Source organism: Cervus canadensis, chromosome 18, assembly GCF_019320065.1.
Source record: "Cervus canadensis isolate Bull #8, Minnesota chromosome 18, ASM1932006v1, whole genome shotgun sequence".
Lineage (NCBI taxonomy): Eukaryota > Metazoa > Chordata > Mammalia > Artiodactyla > Cervidae > Cervus > Cervus canadensis.
In genome coordinates this window covers 40,047,050-40,057,777 of record NC_057403.1, presented here as the reverse complement: position 1 = coordinate 40,057,777, position 10,728 = coordinate 40,047,050, and the positions used below count along the sequence as shown (strand labels likewise).

The 10,728-nt window shown below is 57.8% G+C and overlaps 1 protein-coding gene across 1 annotated transcript in view; it reads left to right on the top strand.

The window, feature by feature from the left end:
* Positions 1-3,085: 3,085 nt before the first annotated feature.
* Positions 3,086-10,728, top strand: part of ADGRG1 (adhesion G protein-coupled receptor G1) — a 44,858-nt gene continuing 37,215 nt past the window's right edge. The window contains exon 1 of the mRNA XM_043436610.1: positions 3,086-3,220. The gene's annotated coding sequence lies outside the window, so the exon portion shown is untranslated. The remainder of the gene's footprint in view (positions 3,221-10,728) is intronic.

The following is a 10,728-nucleotide window of genomic DNA, read 5'->3' as shown; positions in this document are numbered from 1 at the left end:
GACTGTGGGTAGGACTAGCTCTCAGAGGGAGCTTGAAGACCGAGCCTGAGGTCCTGCTAGAGTGTGCGATATCACAGCTGGGCACCCTTTACACTGCTCCACACTTCCCACTTACCCCAGCAATGAAGGGGTCTGCATTTCCTGAGATTCCCCTCTGAGTGGGGGTAGGGTTGAGCAGAGGGAGGCGGGGTTCACCTAGGGTCAGATAAAGGGCCCCAGTCCTGAGTCAGACTGCCTGGGTATGACCTCAGATGTGTTACTTAACACTCCCCCCACCCAACCCCACCTGTATCTGTAAAACCCACATGAAAAAGCGGGTATAGCGGGGAGTTGAGGGGATAATCTGCAGGTCCTGGATGGCGGTTCCTAGAGACCCAGCCCCCAGCCCCACAAGTGCTTCTCAGACACCTGCTCTGACAGGGCACCTTCCCATCCATCCCCTCTCCTCCTCCTTTTGCCACTGGAAGAGAGGCAGGGCGAAGGCATGTGCTTTCATTCCGCAGATGGCCTGAGGCACAGGCGTTAGGCAACCTCCCCCAGGTGCACCCAGGGAATGAGGGCTCCAGCCCCTCCGGTTCACCTGAAGAGCCTGCGGATGACGTCACCAGCCAGGGCCCTGAGGGCACAGTGGGGCAGCGTGGGGGTTGGAATTGAGAGAGTCATTTCCTAGGCAGGTTGATAAGAAGTCTAGGGGTCCCCAAGGAGAGAGGGGTCTGGAATTCTCATGCGTCGTCTCTGGCCCCGGATTGAATTCTCCTCCGGAGGCCAAGAATCCTGACATCTTTGCGTGGTTCAGCAGTGGGGCAGTCACCGGCAGGTATGCAGGAAGTCACAGGGACTCCCCTGGTGTCCTTATCGGGGTGGGTGGCATCTCTGGGGCCATGGGTGCCGCTCTCAGAATCCCAGGGAAACTCCGTGGTTTTAGGGGTCAGGCTGTCTTCCTGCAGGCCTGTTTCTCCCTGACACCCCACCGCTCTCCTGGTGCCCCATCTGTGTTCAACTGTGGGCACATCTTGCTGCTGAGCAGAGAAGCCACCCAGGCTCATGGGCAGAGCAGCGGTTGTATCAGCAGTTAGAAATTTCCCTGGGGTGAAGATGGGAAGGTGATCTGGGGACCACAAACCACAGTGAGGTATGGGCAAGCCTCCAGGAAAGGGGCTGAGCTGTGGCCAAGAGGCAGACCCTCCCTCAGGGAGTTGGATCTCTCCTACACTTCACCAGACCTGCATCCCTCCCTTGTTCCCATCTGTCCATCTGTCCATCCATCCTTCCTTCATCTCCCTGGGCTCATCTCTACTTCCACCCCTTTATTCAGCAAAGCCCAGCTCCTCCTTATTCCTTAAATGCACCAAACAGCCACTCACCACAGGGCCTTTGCACGTGCTGTTCCTGCCCCCAGAATGCTCTTGCTCCAGACATCGCAAAGTCTACCTCCCTCATCACATTCAGTCTGTCATGTCATATTCTTAGAGAAAATTAAAACCAACCCTTCCTCCTCCATCCTTCTCTGCCTCCCTTGCTTTATTTTGCTCCATAGCTCTTATCACTGGATATATTTCATATTAATTTCCTAATCCGTTTATTATCTGTCTTTCTCAGCTCTAGAAAGGCAGAGGTTTTCTGGCTGTGCTGGATCTTCGTGGCTGCACGTGGCTATTCTCTAGCTGCAGTGAGCAGGGGTTTACTCTCAAGTTGCAGTGCATGGGCTTCTCATTGCAGCAGCTTCTCTTGTTGTGGAGTACAGGTTCTGGGGCAGGGACTTCAGCAGTCATGATACATGGGTTAGTTGCCCCGTGGCATGCGAATCTTCCCGGAGCAGGGATCAAACCCGTTTCTCCTGCACAGGTGGGTGGACTCCCAGCCACTGGACTACCAGGGAATTCTGGGCAGAGATTTTTATATTTTGTTTGCTGCTGTGTCCCCAGTGCCTAGAACAGTATCTGGTACACTGTAGACCCTCGAGAAGCACTCACTAAATACGTGGCTGAGTCTATCCACCTGCCCATCCTTCTGTCGATCCATCATCCACTGCTTCTCCCCACATTTTCTCCTTCACCCACCAGTCACCCAGAATTTCTCCACACCAGGCCCAGACAAGGAAGGGAATGACTCTGACCCTGGGGGATAGGCCCCAGGCGAGGGGAACCCAGGGGCTGTGGGAGACACTGTGTTTGGGTGGTGGTGGAGGGGGGAGGTGAGGGAGGGCGTCAAGGTGTATTTATGTGGCTCAGTGCCTCACCTCCACAGTGGCTCCTGGAAGAGACTTTGCCAAATGAATCAACAACTGCCTGGATGGCTTCTTGGAAAAAGTGGTGGTTCAGTTCTCAGTACTATGGACACTGGGGTGGGGCAGGGCAGGGAAACAAGCCACCTGGGGAAGTGGGGCCAGGAGAACTGCTGGCCTCAGGCAAAGCCTCCAGGGTGATGCAGGGGCCAGGCAGGTAGCGCTGGGCAGGGGAGGCAGGAGTGGACACGAATGGTCCACAGAGGCCCAGGCCTCTGTGGGGACCTCACGGATGGATGGAGCAGAGCCTGCCTGGACCACTCCCCCACTGTACCCCGGGAAAGCTGGGGCAGATGCCCACAATCCCTCCCATTCTTGCCCCCCATCCTTCTTCTGTGTCAGCTCCCCTTTGTGCCCCACACGAGGCTGAACATTCTGACAGCAGGGACCACACCCCCAGTCCCCATGCCCCAGAGCCCCACCCTCGCCTCCTGTCTCCAGCCAGCTGCAGGCTGTTGGCTTGTTCCTATTGCAGGCAGGTGAGTCTGGGCCCAGGATTCAGGTGGGGTCTGAGCTCAGAGAGGAGGCAGGCAGGAGCTTGCAGAGCTGGTCATTACATACGGTGATGGGGGCAGTGATGCCCACCAGCCCTGGGGAAGGGGGCGCTGAGACTCAGAGACATTCAGGGACCCCTGGAGGGCCACAACCCAGGAGGCCCCGGATAGAGGTGCTGAAAGCCCATTAAGGGCTGAGGTGAGGGCCGGGGAGCCTTCAGCACCCAAGAGTCCAAGTCAGCCCCTGCAGGAAAACCCAGGAATGAGAGAGGGAGGCAGGAGCCGTGGGGCCACCGGAAATGGGAAGAGACATGCACGCGGGCGGAGCCATACCTGGGCCCGCCTGCCCAGACAAGCTCCGGCTGGGTGCCTGGGCGCCCTGGGAGAAGGTGGACGGGAGGAAGTTGCACAGAGTCCGGCCAGGGGCCTGCCCAGACCCGAGGTAAGAAGCGGCTGCTTGGGGCAGAGGGGCTGGGGGAGCATGCCTTCCAGCCCGGCTCACTTGACCTTGGCTGACTCCAGGTCTAGCTTCACGCCTGAAGGCAGGTGTGCGGCCCGACAAGGACTCAGGATTCCAGGCTGACGTGAAAGTCCTGGCGGTCCCAGGGTTGCCCCTCGGGGCTCTGAAGGGGGTTTGGCCGTGCTTGCGTGCTGGTCATCGGGGAAGCTGGCAGGCGCGGTGTGCTCCCTGGGCTCAGCCAGGGAGATTGCGGAAGGTGGGGGGCCAAGGGGAAGCTGCAAACCTCGGTGCTTGGATGGGGAGGCAGGAGGCAGGCACCCAGCACCCAGAGCCTACTTCCACCAGGGATCTCACGGGAAACCGGTTTGGGAGCTGGTTGGCCCAGGTTGTCTGACTTTTCACAAGGCGGGGGAAGGCGGTCTCCCTGGGTGAGACCGGACAGGGTGCAGGCCTGGGGGTGTGCCTGCCCCTCTGGCCAGCACAGGGTCCTTCCCGCCGCTCCCCAGACCCCTCACCTGGCAGCGTGTCCCGTCCCACCTTGGCTGTCAGAGACAGGAGGCGAAAGGCAAAATGTTCCCCAAATGGCCTTGGACCCACCCTGGCCCAGGCCCCTGTGATGAGCCCATAGAGAGTGGCCCAGGACGGGGGAGCCAGCCTGGAGCAAAGGGCTGGTCCCACCAGTGCCTCCTGTGGAAACTATGGCAGCCTGCCATCTCTGGGCTGGTTCCCTATCTACCTCTAGGGAGGTGGCAGGAGCAGAGATCTGAAAACAAAGATGGGAGCAGACGTCTCCAGCCCCACCTCCACCCACACACACCCAGTCTCCTGGCCCCACACTGCAGCCAGACGGAGGTGGGGGGCTGGAGCCGGGAGGGGGCCCGGCGCCCAGCCAGCTCTGCCCCCACGAGCTTGGCTCCCTGGGACGTGTGGGAAGCAGAAGGGGCTCCCCATGTTCCCTCTGTTAATTAGGCCACCCCTGCTATTGAGAGTCTGTCATCATCGCCCCATTACGCCTCCTGAACCATCTGCGCCCCAGCACTTATGGGGAGGCCCTGGGGGCGCCCTGGCTGCCAGGGCAGAGGCGCAGGCGGGAAGTGGTGCTTCTGGGAGGTGCTGGGGGCCTCTCCCGGGGTGAGGATGGCCTTTCCGCAAAGTACACCTGCCTCATTATTTATCAAAAGAGGAGTGACGGTAGCCCCGGGGTCCAGGTAAGGACTCTGAGGCACCCTCTTTATGGCTCCCGGGTGCATCTCCTGCAGCCAACACCTCCCACACAGCTCTGTGTGGGTCTGTGCGTGCACACTCAGTCGTGTCTGACTCTTTGTGACCCCATGGACTCTAGCCCACCAGACTCCTCTCTCCAAGGGTTTTTCTAGACAAGAATACTGGAGTGGGTTGCCATTTCCTACCTCAGGGGATCTTCCTGACCCAGGGAGCCAACCTGTGATTCCTGGGTCTCCGGCACTGGAAACCAGATTCTTTACCACTAGCGCCACCTGGGAAGCCTACGCTGGTGCGTGTGCGTGTGTGTGCGTGTGCGTGTGTGTGTGTGCATCTTGCTGGCGGTGTGGCACTGGCTGCATGGGGAGATCAAAGTTGAGAGCCTGAGCCCTGGGGAGCCTGTGGCAGTCAGGCAAGATGACACCTTGTTACCCCACGATGAAGCAAGATCTGCTGTCTTTGCCCACTGCTGTGCCACCTGGCGGGTAGTCGCTCAACCTCTCTGGGCCTGTTTTGCCTCCTGTGACTCAGGAGTGGCAATGCCTCATCCCTGACCAGAGACACCTGGCCCAAGTCTTGGGTGTCTGAGCAGCTGCCACCCAAACCTCCCAGGCCAGGGCTGGGGGTGAGCACTGATCAAAGAAGCACAACCATCGAGACATCAGTGGCAGCTAGGGTGGCTGGCCTGGGTCTCTTGTCCAGGAAGGGAGGCTCCTATGGAGGAGGGAGAAGCCTCTTTCGCTCCTCCTAAAGGGCAAATTTTCCTTGAAAAGAGAGCCTGGAATAGTGAGAGCAACTGTGACTGCGTTCCCTGGAAGCCCTGGCCTCAGACAAGCCTGCGCAGACCCATTTTACACCTGTGAACACTGAGGCTCAGAAGCTCAGATCTGGACAGTTGGATGCCAGGTCCCAGGCTGTGCTGATTGGAGGACTTTGGGAGCAGTGCTGGGAGGAATTTAGGTGGGAGAGGGGCAGTAGGGAGCCTCCTAATCAGCAGGCGAAGAGTTCACTCATTGGAAAAGACCCTGATGATGGGGAAGATTGAAGGAAAATGGAGAAAGCGGTGGCAGAGGATGAGGTGGCTGAATGGTATCACTGGCTCAATGGACACGAATCTGAACAAACTCTGGGAGATAGTGGAGGACAGGGGAGCCTGGCATCCTGCAGTCCGTGGGGTTGCAAAGAATCAGACACGACTTAGGGACTGAACAGCAGCAACCAGCGGGTCTCCCCCAGGCAAGCCTGCCTCAGAGCAGAGCACCAGAGGTCCCCTTGGGAAGAGCAGTTCTCCCAGATGTCAGCCCCGCCAACCCCGGAGGAAGGCTGCACCCAGCTCACCAGCTCCAAAACCCTGGGCTGCAAAGGGGTGCCTGATACGTAAAGACAGCATAGGGTCTCACCTGAGGACCCCAGGCCCCTGGGTGCCCCGCCCTGCACCTACTTCCTGCAGCAAGGGAGGTTCAGGCTGGTGGCCTGGGAGTGGGGTGGTGGAGAGGGCTTGCGGCCCCTGTTTGCTGGGCCTGCCTTTGCCCTGGCTTCAGGGGCTTCTGGAGGCAGGAATGTGGTCAGAATGGCCTTCCAGGCCTGCTCTGGCCGGATCCAACCTTCCTGCCACGTGTACTTGGGGGGCTGGTCTGAGGTCAGACATTCCGTCATGCCCAGGGAGATGGGGTGGCCGCCCTGTCTACCTTCTGTCTTAGGTAGCTGGTCACCCAGGCGTGCCTGCCTCCGGGGAAGGTCAGCAGGGTGGTCCGGGGAGGCCCAGCCAACCTGAACTTTGTCTAAGGCCCTGCATAATGTGTCTAGGCAGGAATAGGGCAACTGTGGGAGATGGCGGGTGGGGGAGAGGGGTGCCGGTATCTGTTTGTCTGACTGGGGCAGGTCCAAGGACACTTCTTGTTGGCATATGGTCAAGATGCCACTGGAAACAGGAAGAGGGTATTGAAGGAAGACGCCGGCCTTGAAGTTGGATCCTATGTGACCTTGGGCTGGGTGCCCTCCCTCTCTGAGCCTCCATCTCTCCCTTCAGCAAAAGGGGCAAGACTTCCTTGGCAGGACTGTGGGAAAAAACACAAGTCCCTTGCTTGGTACACAGGGAGAGCTCAATAGGGGCACATGGGCTCTGAGTCTGAAGCCTTCAGGGGGCAAGGGGTGGTGAGAGGTCAGTGCTGGGGACACAGCTGTGGACACAGGAGCCCAGCGACTGGTATCCAGGGAGTGTCTTTTTCCCCAGACCACAAGCCCCAGTGCTTTTGAAACCTGATGAAGGTAAACATGGGTGGGGCACCTACCTGGTGCCCCAGGAGGAGCCAGTGGGGTTGAGTCTGTCCTTGGCCCTCCAAATAAGGCCTCAGAAAGCCAGCTTGGACCTGGGTGGCCTCTGCCCTTCATTCCACCACTGGAGCTGGCACCAGCCTCTTGCACCCCAAGTCTGGACTTGAATCCCATTAAACTTGTCCCATTGGCTGAAGGTGCCTCTAGCTCTCCTGCGTCTTGGATTTGTCAGGCTCCCTGCTCCTCCTCCGGCTGGGGGATGGGTGGCAGAGGCAGCCCTAAAGCACCGGGCACACAGCTCCCTTTGTGAGGGCGGCTGAGTCACATGGCCTGTGCCAACCCCCTGCGCCCTGGGGTGGCTGTGATGGTGTTATCATGGGACTGTGGCTGCCCCCACGCCTGTGGCCAGGAAGCTTTCCCACGGGAATGAACAGGGAGGTGGCTGGGAGCATCAGCCACCAAGTACGTAGTCTGAGTCAGGATCAGGGTTCGAATCCTGTCTCTCATGCGGATGCGCTGTGAGTCTTTGGGAAAATTCTCTCTCTGAGCCTCAGTCTTCATCTCTGTCAAGTTGGAACAGTCATCGCTGTTTGTAGGGGAGACACTGGACATGAAAGGGCTTTGCGAACGTTGGAGTGTGGGCCTGTGGCATTTGCGTTGACTTGATGATAATCATGACATTGGCCAACATTTGTCGAGCACCTACTGTGTGCCAGGCATGGTGCTCAGTTATTTTCAAGGACACTCAACTTGCAAGGGGGAGAAGCCTGAACTTGAACAATTCTTGTCCAATAAGAACCCACCCATACACAGTCAGTGGTGACCTTCCTGACAGTGGGCACAGTGCTCCACTGTTGCAAGGCTGCCCAGGCTGAAGGGTTAGCGTCAGGAAAGGGTGAGGCCTCCAGGCAGAAGCCCTGCTGTACACCCTCCTACTTGCCCAAGCCTCTGCCACTGTGACCACCATGAATGTCCCATCCCCCCACCTGTACTGGGGACCACACATCCTCCCACCACCCTGACAGCCCCACCTCTGTCTCCTGGGCAGGCTTCTCTGAACGGCAAAGCCCTTGCAAATATATCAGAGTTCACGTTTGTGCCAGGCTGGGCCAGGAGCTTGATGTGTGTGGCCTCATTTATTACTATTGATGGTGCTGTTACTATCTGCACAGATGGTGGATGGCTAGAGAGATGCTGCCTGGGTCCCTAGGCTGCCAGAGCTGGGAGCAGAAGCCCGTTGGTCTGAGCCCAGAGTCTGAGCCCAGCCTCTCGGCAGTAGCATTACCACCTCTCCTCCGTCCCTTCAGGTGAAGCCCTTTTCTGCAACTTTCTGCACTCTCCACCCCATCTCTGGCCACTATCACCAGCTAGTAATGTTCATGACCTTCCCTGGCCCTGGGAGACTCCAGCCTTCAACCCTGAACCCTAGCTATGTGTTTTCAGTGACCTTTTGGAAGGTTCCCCCACTATATCACAAGGATACCCCCATTCTGCTGTGCCCATAGGCAGCCTCTTCCCTGTCACCCAGATCTGCAGTCCGTCCCATGCCCCCTGCATTTCAGGGCAGTCTACAACACCATATCCCCTCTCACATGTGGAGTGGGGGTCCCAGCCTCTGCTTCTCATTTCTCGGACCAAAGTCTCTAGCCTCCCCTAGCCTCCCACCTGCTTCCATCTCTAAAGCCCCAGCGGGGCTCTGGCCTCCCTTCCATATCCCATCCCCTCACTGCTGGTGCAGCTCCTAGAGCAGACCAAGGTTTCTCCTGCTTGAATAAATGCTGGAACTACCTGGGATTTTGTTTAAATACATATTCTGATTCGGCAGATCTGGGGCACACCTGAGATGCTGGATTTCTAACGTCTTCTCTGGTTATGCTATAGGTCTATGGACCGCCTTTTGAGTGCTGGTGACAAGAAATTCCTTCCCTGGCTTCTCAGCACCTTTGATGAAACCCCTTCAGAAGCAAACTCCCTGCTTTCAGAATCTTCCAGAACTTGCCCTCACCCACTAATTAGATCCTACTTCTTTCCAAGGATGCCTCCCATGTCCCGCTTCTCCCCTCTCTGTAGATGCTGTCCCCTCTGCCCAGAAAGTCCTTCCTGATGGTCTCTGTTCATTGAAATGGATTCTTGGAGAGCCAGCTGGTCTCAAGGGCCGACAACCCTGGTTTAAACCCTGGCTGTGACCCTCACTTTCTCTGAGCCTTGTGCCTCTTCAATGGAGCAGGATAACAACTGTCCTGAGACACAAGGGAGATGATGAATGTGATGAACCTAGCAGGAGCCTGGTGCCTGGCAGGTGCTTGGTTGGAGCCCATGGGTCTGGAGACCTAGACACAGACCATTTGTGTCTCTGAAATACCAGCACGACCAGCCCACAGGGTGGAGGATACAACAAGAACTCAGATAGAGCTGAGCATTTTACACAGAGCCTATGGACACAGCCTTGGTGATTAGTCCCGATAGTAGTACTAATAAGAGGTAGCATGCGTGCTAAGTCGCCTTAGTCGTGTCTGACTCTTTGCGACCCTATAGACTGTAGCCCACCAGGTTCCTCTGTCCATAGGGATTTTCCAGACAAGAATACAGGAGTGGGCTGCTGTTTCCTCCTCCAGGGGATCTTCCCTACCCAGGGATTGAACCTGTGTCTGTTGTGTCTCCTGCATTGGCAGGCAGGTTCTTTCCTGCTAGCGCCACTTGGGAAGCCCAGTAAGAGGTAGTGCTGTGATTAATAATAATTTATTTGGTTTCTCTTCTCCGACTCCCAGAGCCTCCTGGGGCTCTGTGGCTGATAACTGACTCCCCAGTGTTGCTACAATGTGAGCCAGGCTTGTCCCCCAACCCCTGGAGCCTGGCACAGTACCCAGCACATAGTAGGTCTCTGAGCAGGAGAGAGCAGGCAGAGCCTGGTGAGCAGACCCTGCCCGTCCAGGCCACCGTCTAGGGCCTTTCCTATGTGGCCAGGGTGGCAGTTAGCTCCAGGCTTCTGCGTCTCTTGCCTGGACATCCAGCTCAGCAAGTCCCGGCCAACTGCAGTGGCGCCGCTGACCCTTCATCTGTGCCCTGCTAGCCAGCACCGTGTGTGTGTGTGTGTGTGTGTGTGTGTGTGTGTGTGTGTGTGTGTGGGTGTGGGTGTGGGTGTGTGGGTGTGTGTGTGTGTGTGGGTGGGTGGGTGGGTGGGTGGGTGGGTGTGGGTGTGGGTGTGGGTGTGTGTGGGTGGGTGTGGGTGTGTGTGTGTGGGTGTGGGTGTGGGTGTGGGTGTGTGTGGGTGGGTGTGGGTGTGGGTGGGTGTGGGTGTGGGTGTGGGTGGGTGTGGGTGTGTGTGTGGCTGGTGGCTGGCCGGCCTGGATCCCAGAGAGCAGCTGAGGCTGCTCCAGTGACCATCTGGCCTGGCCCTGAAGGACAGACCTTGGGGGAACTGAACCTTAGCAGTGATGATTTGCCCAAAGACATGAATTTAAGGAATCCTTGATCCTTTTCCTGGGTCCTTGCCTCCCTGTTGTTTTTCTGATGAGGAAGAACATCTTCACCCCTTGTTTCTTGGTCTCCAATGTGGACCGGCCCCTCCTGCCCTGGCCATGAGGCAGTGCTCACTGCAGCCCTGGCAGGGAGCAGCTGACTGGATGTAGACCCAGTGCCCACCTCTCCCGGGCAGGGGCACAGCCTGATCAGCGGTCTGACCGCTTGGAGAGCACAGTGCTGCTTTCCAGAAGCTCAGGCCCGGGGGCTTCCTTGTACCCCGCTATGTAGCTTTATTGCCCTTCCTCTTCCCTGCAGCTTGATTTATACAAGCAGGTGAGGGACGGACTTCACCAGCAGCAGCCCCTGGCCTCCTGGGCTGCCTGAAAAGCTTCCATTCATGCTGCAGCAGGTGACTTTTCCAGGCCCTTCTGCAGATCCCTGCGAGAGAGAAGGGACCTTAGGGCCCTGGGCATCCGTGGTATCCAGGGTTCGCTCCAGAGGCCTGGGGAGTCTATGTTCATGAGCAGTTAGGA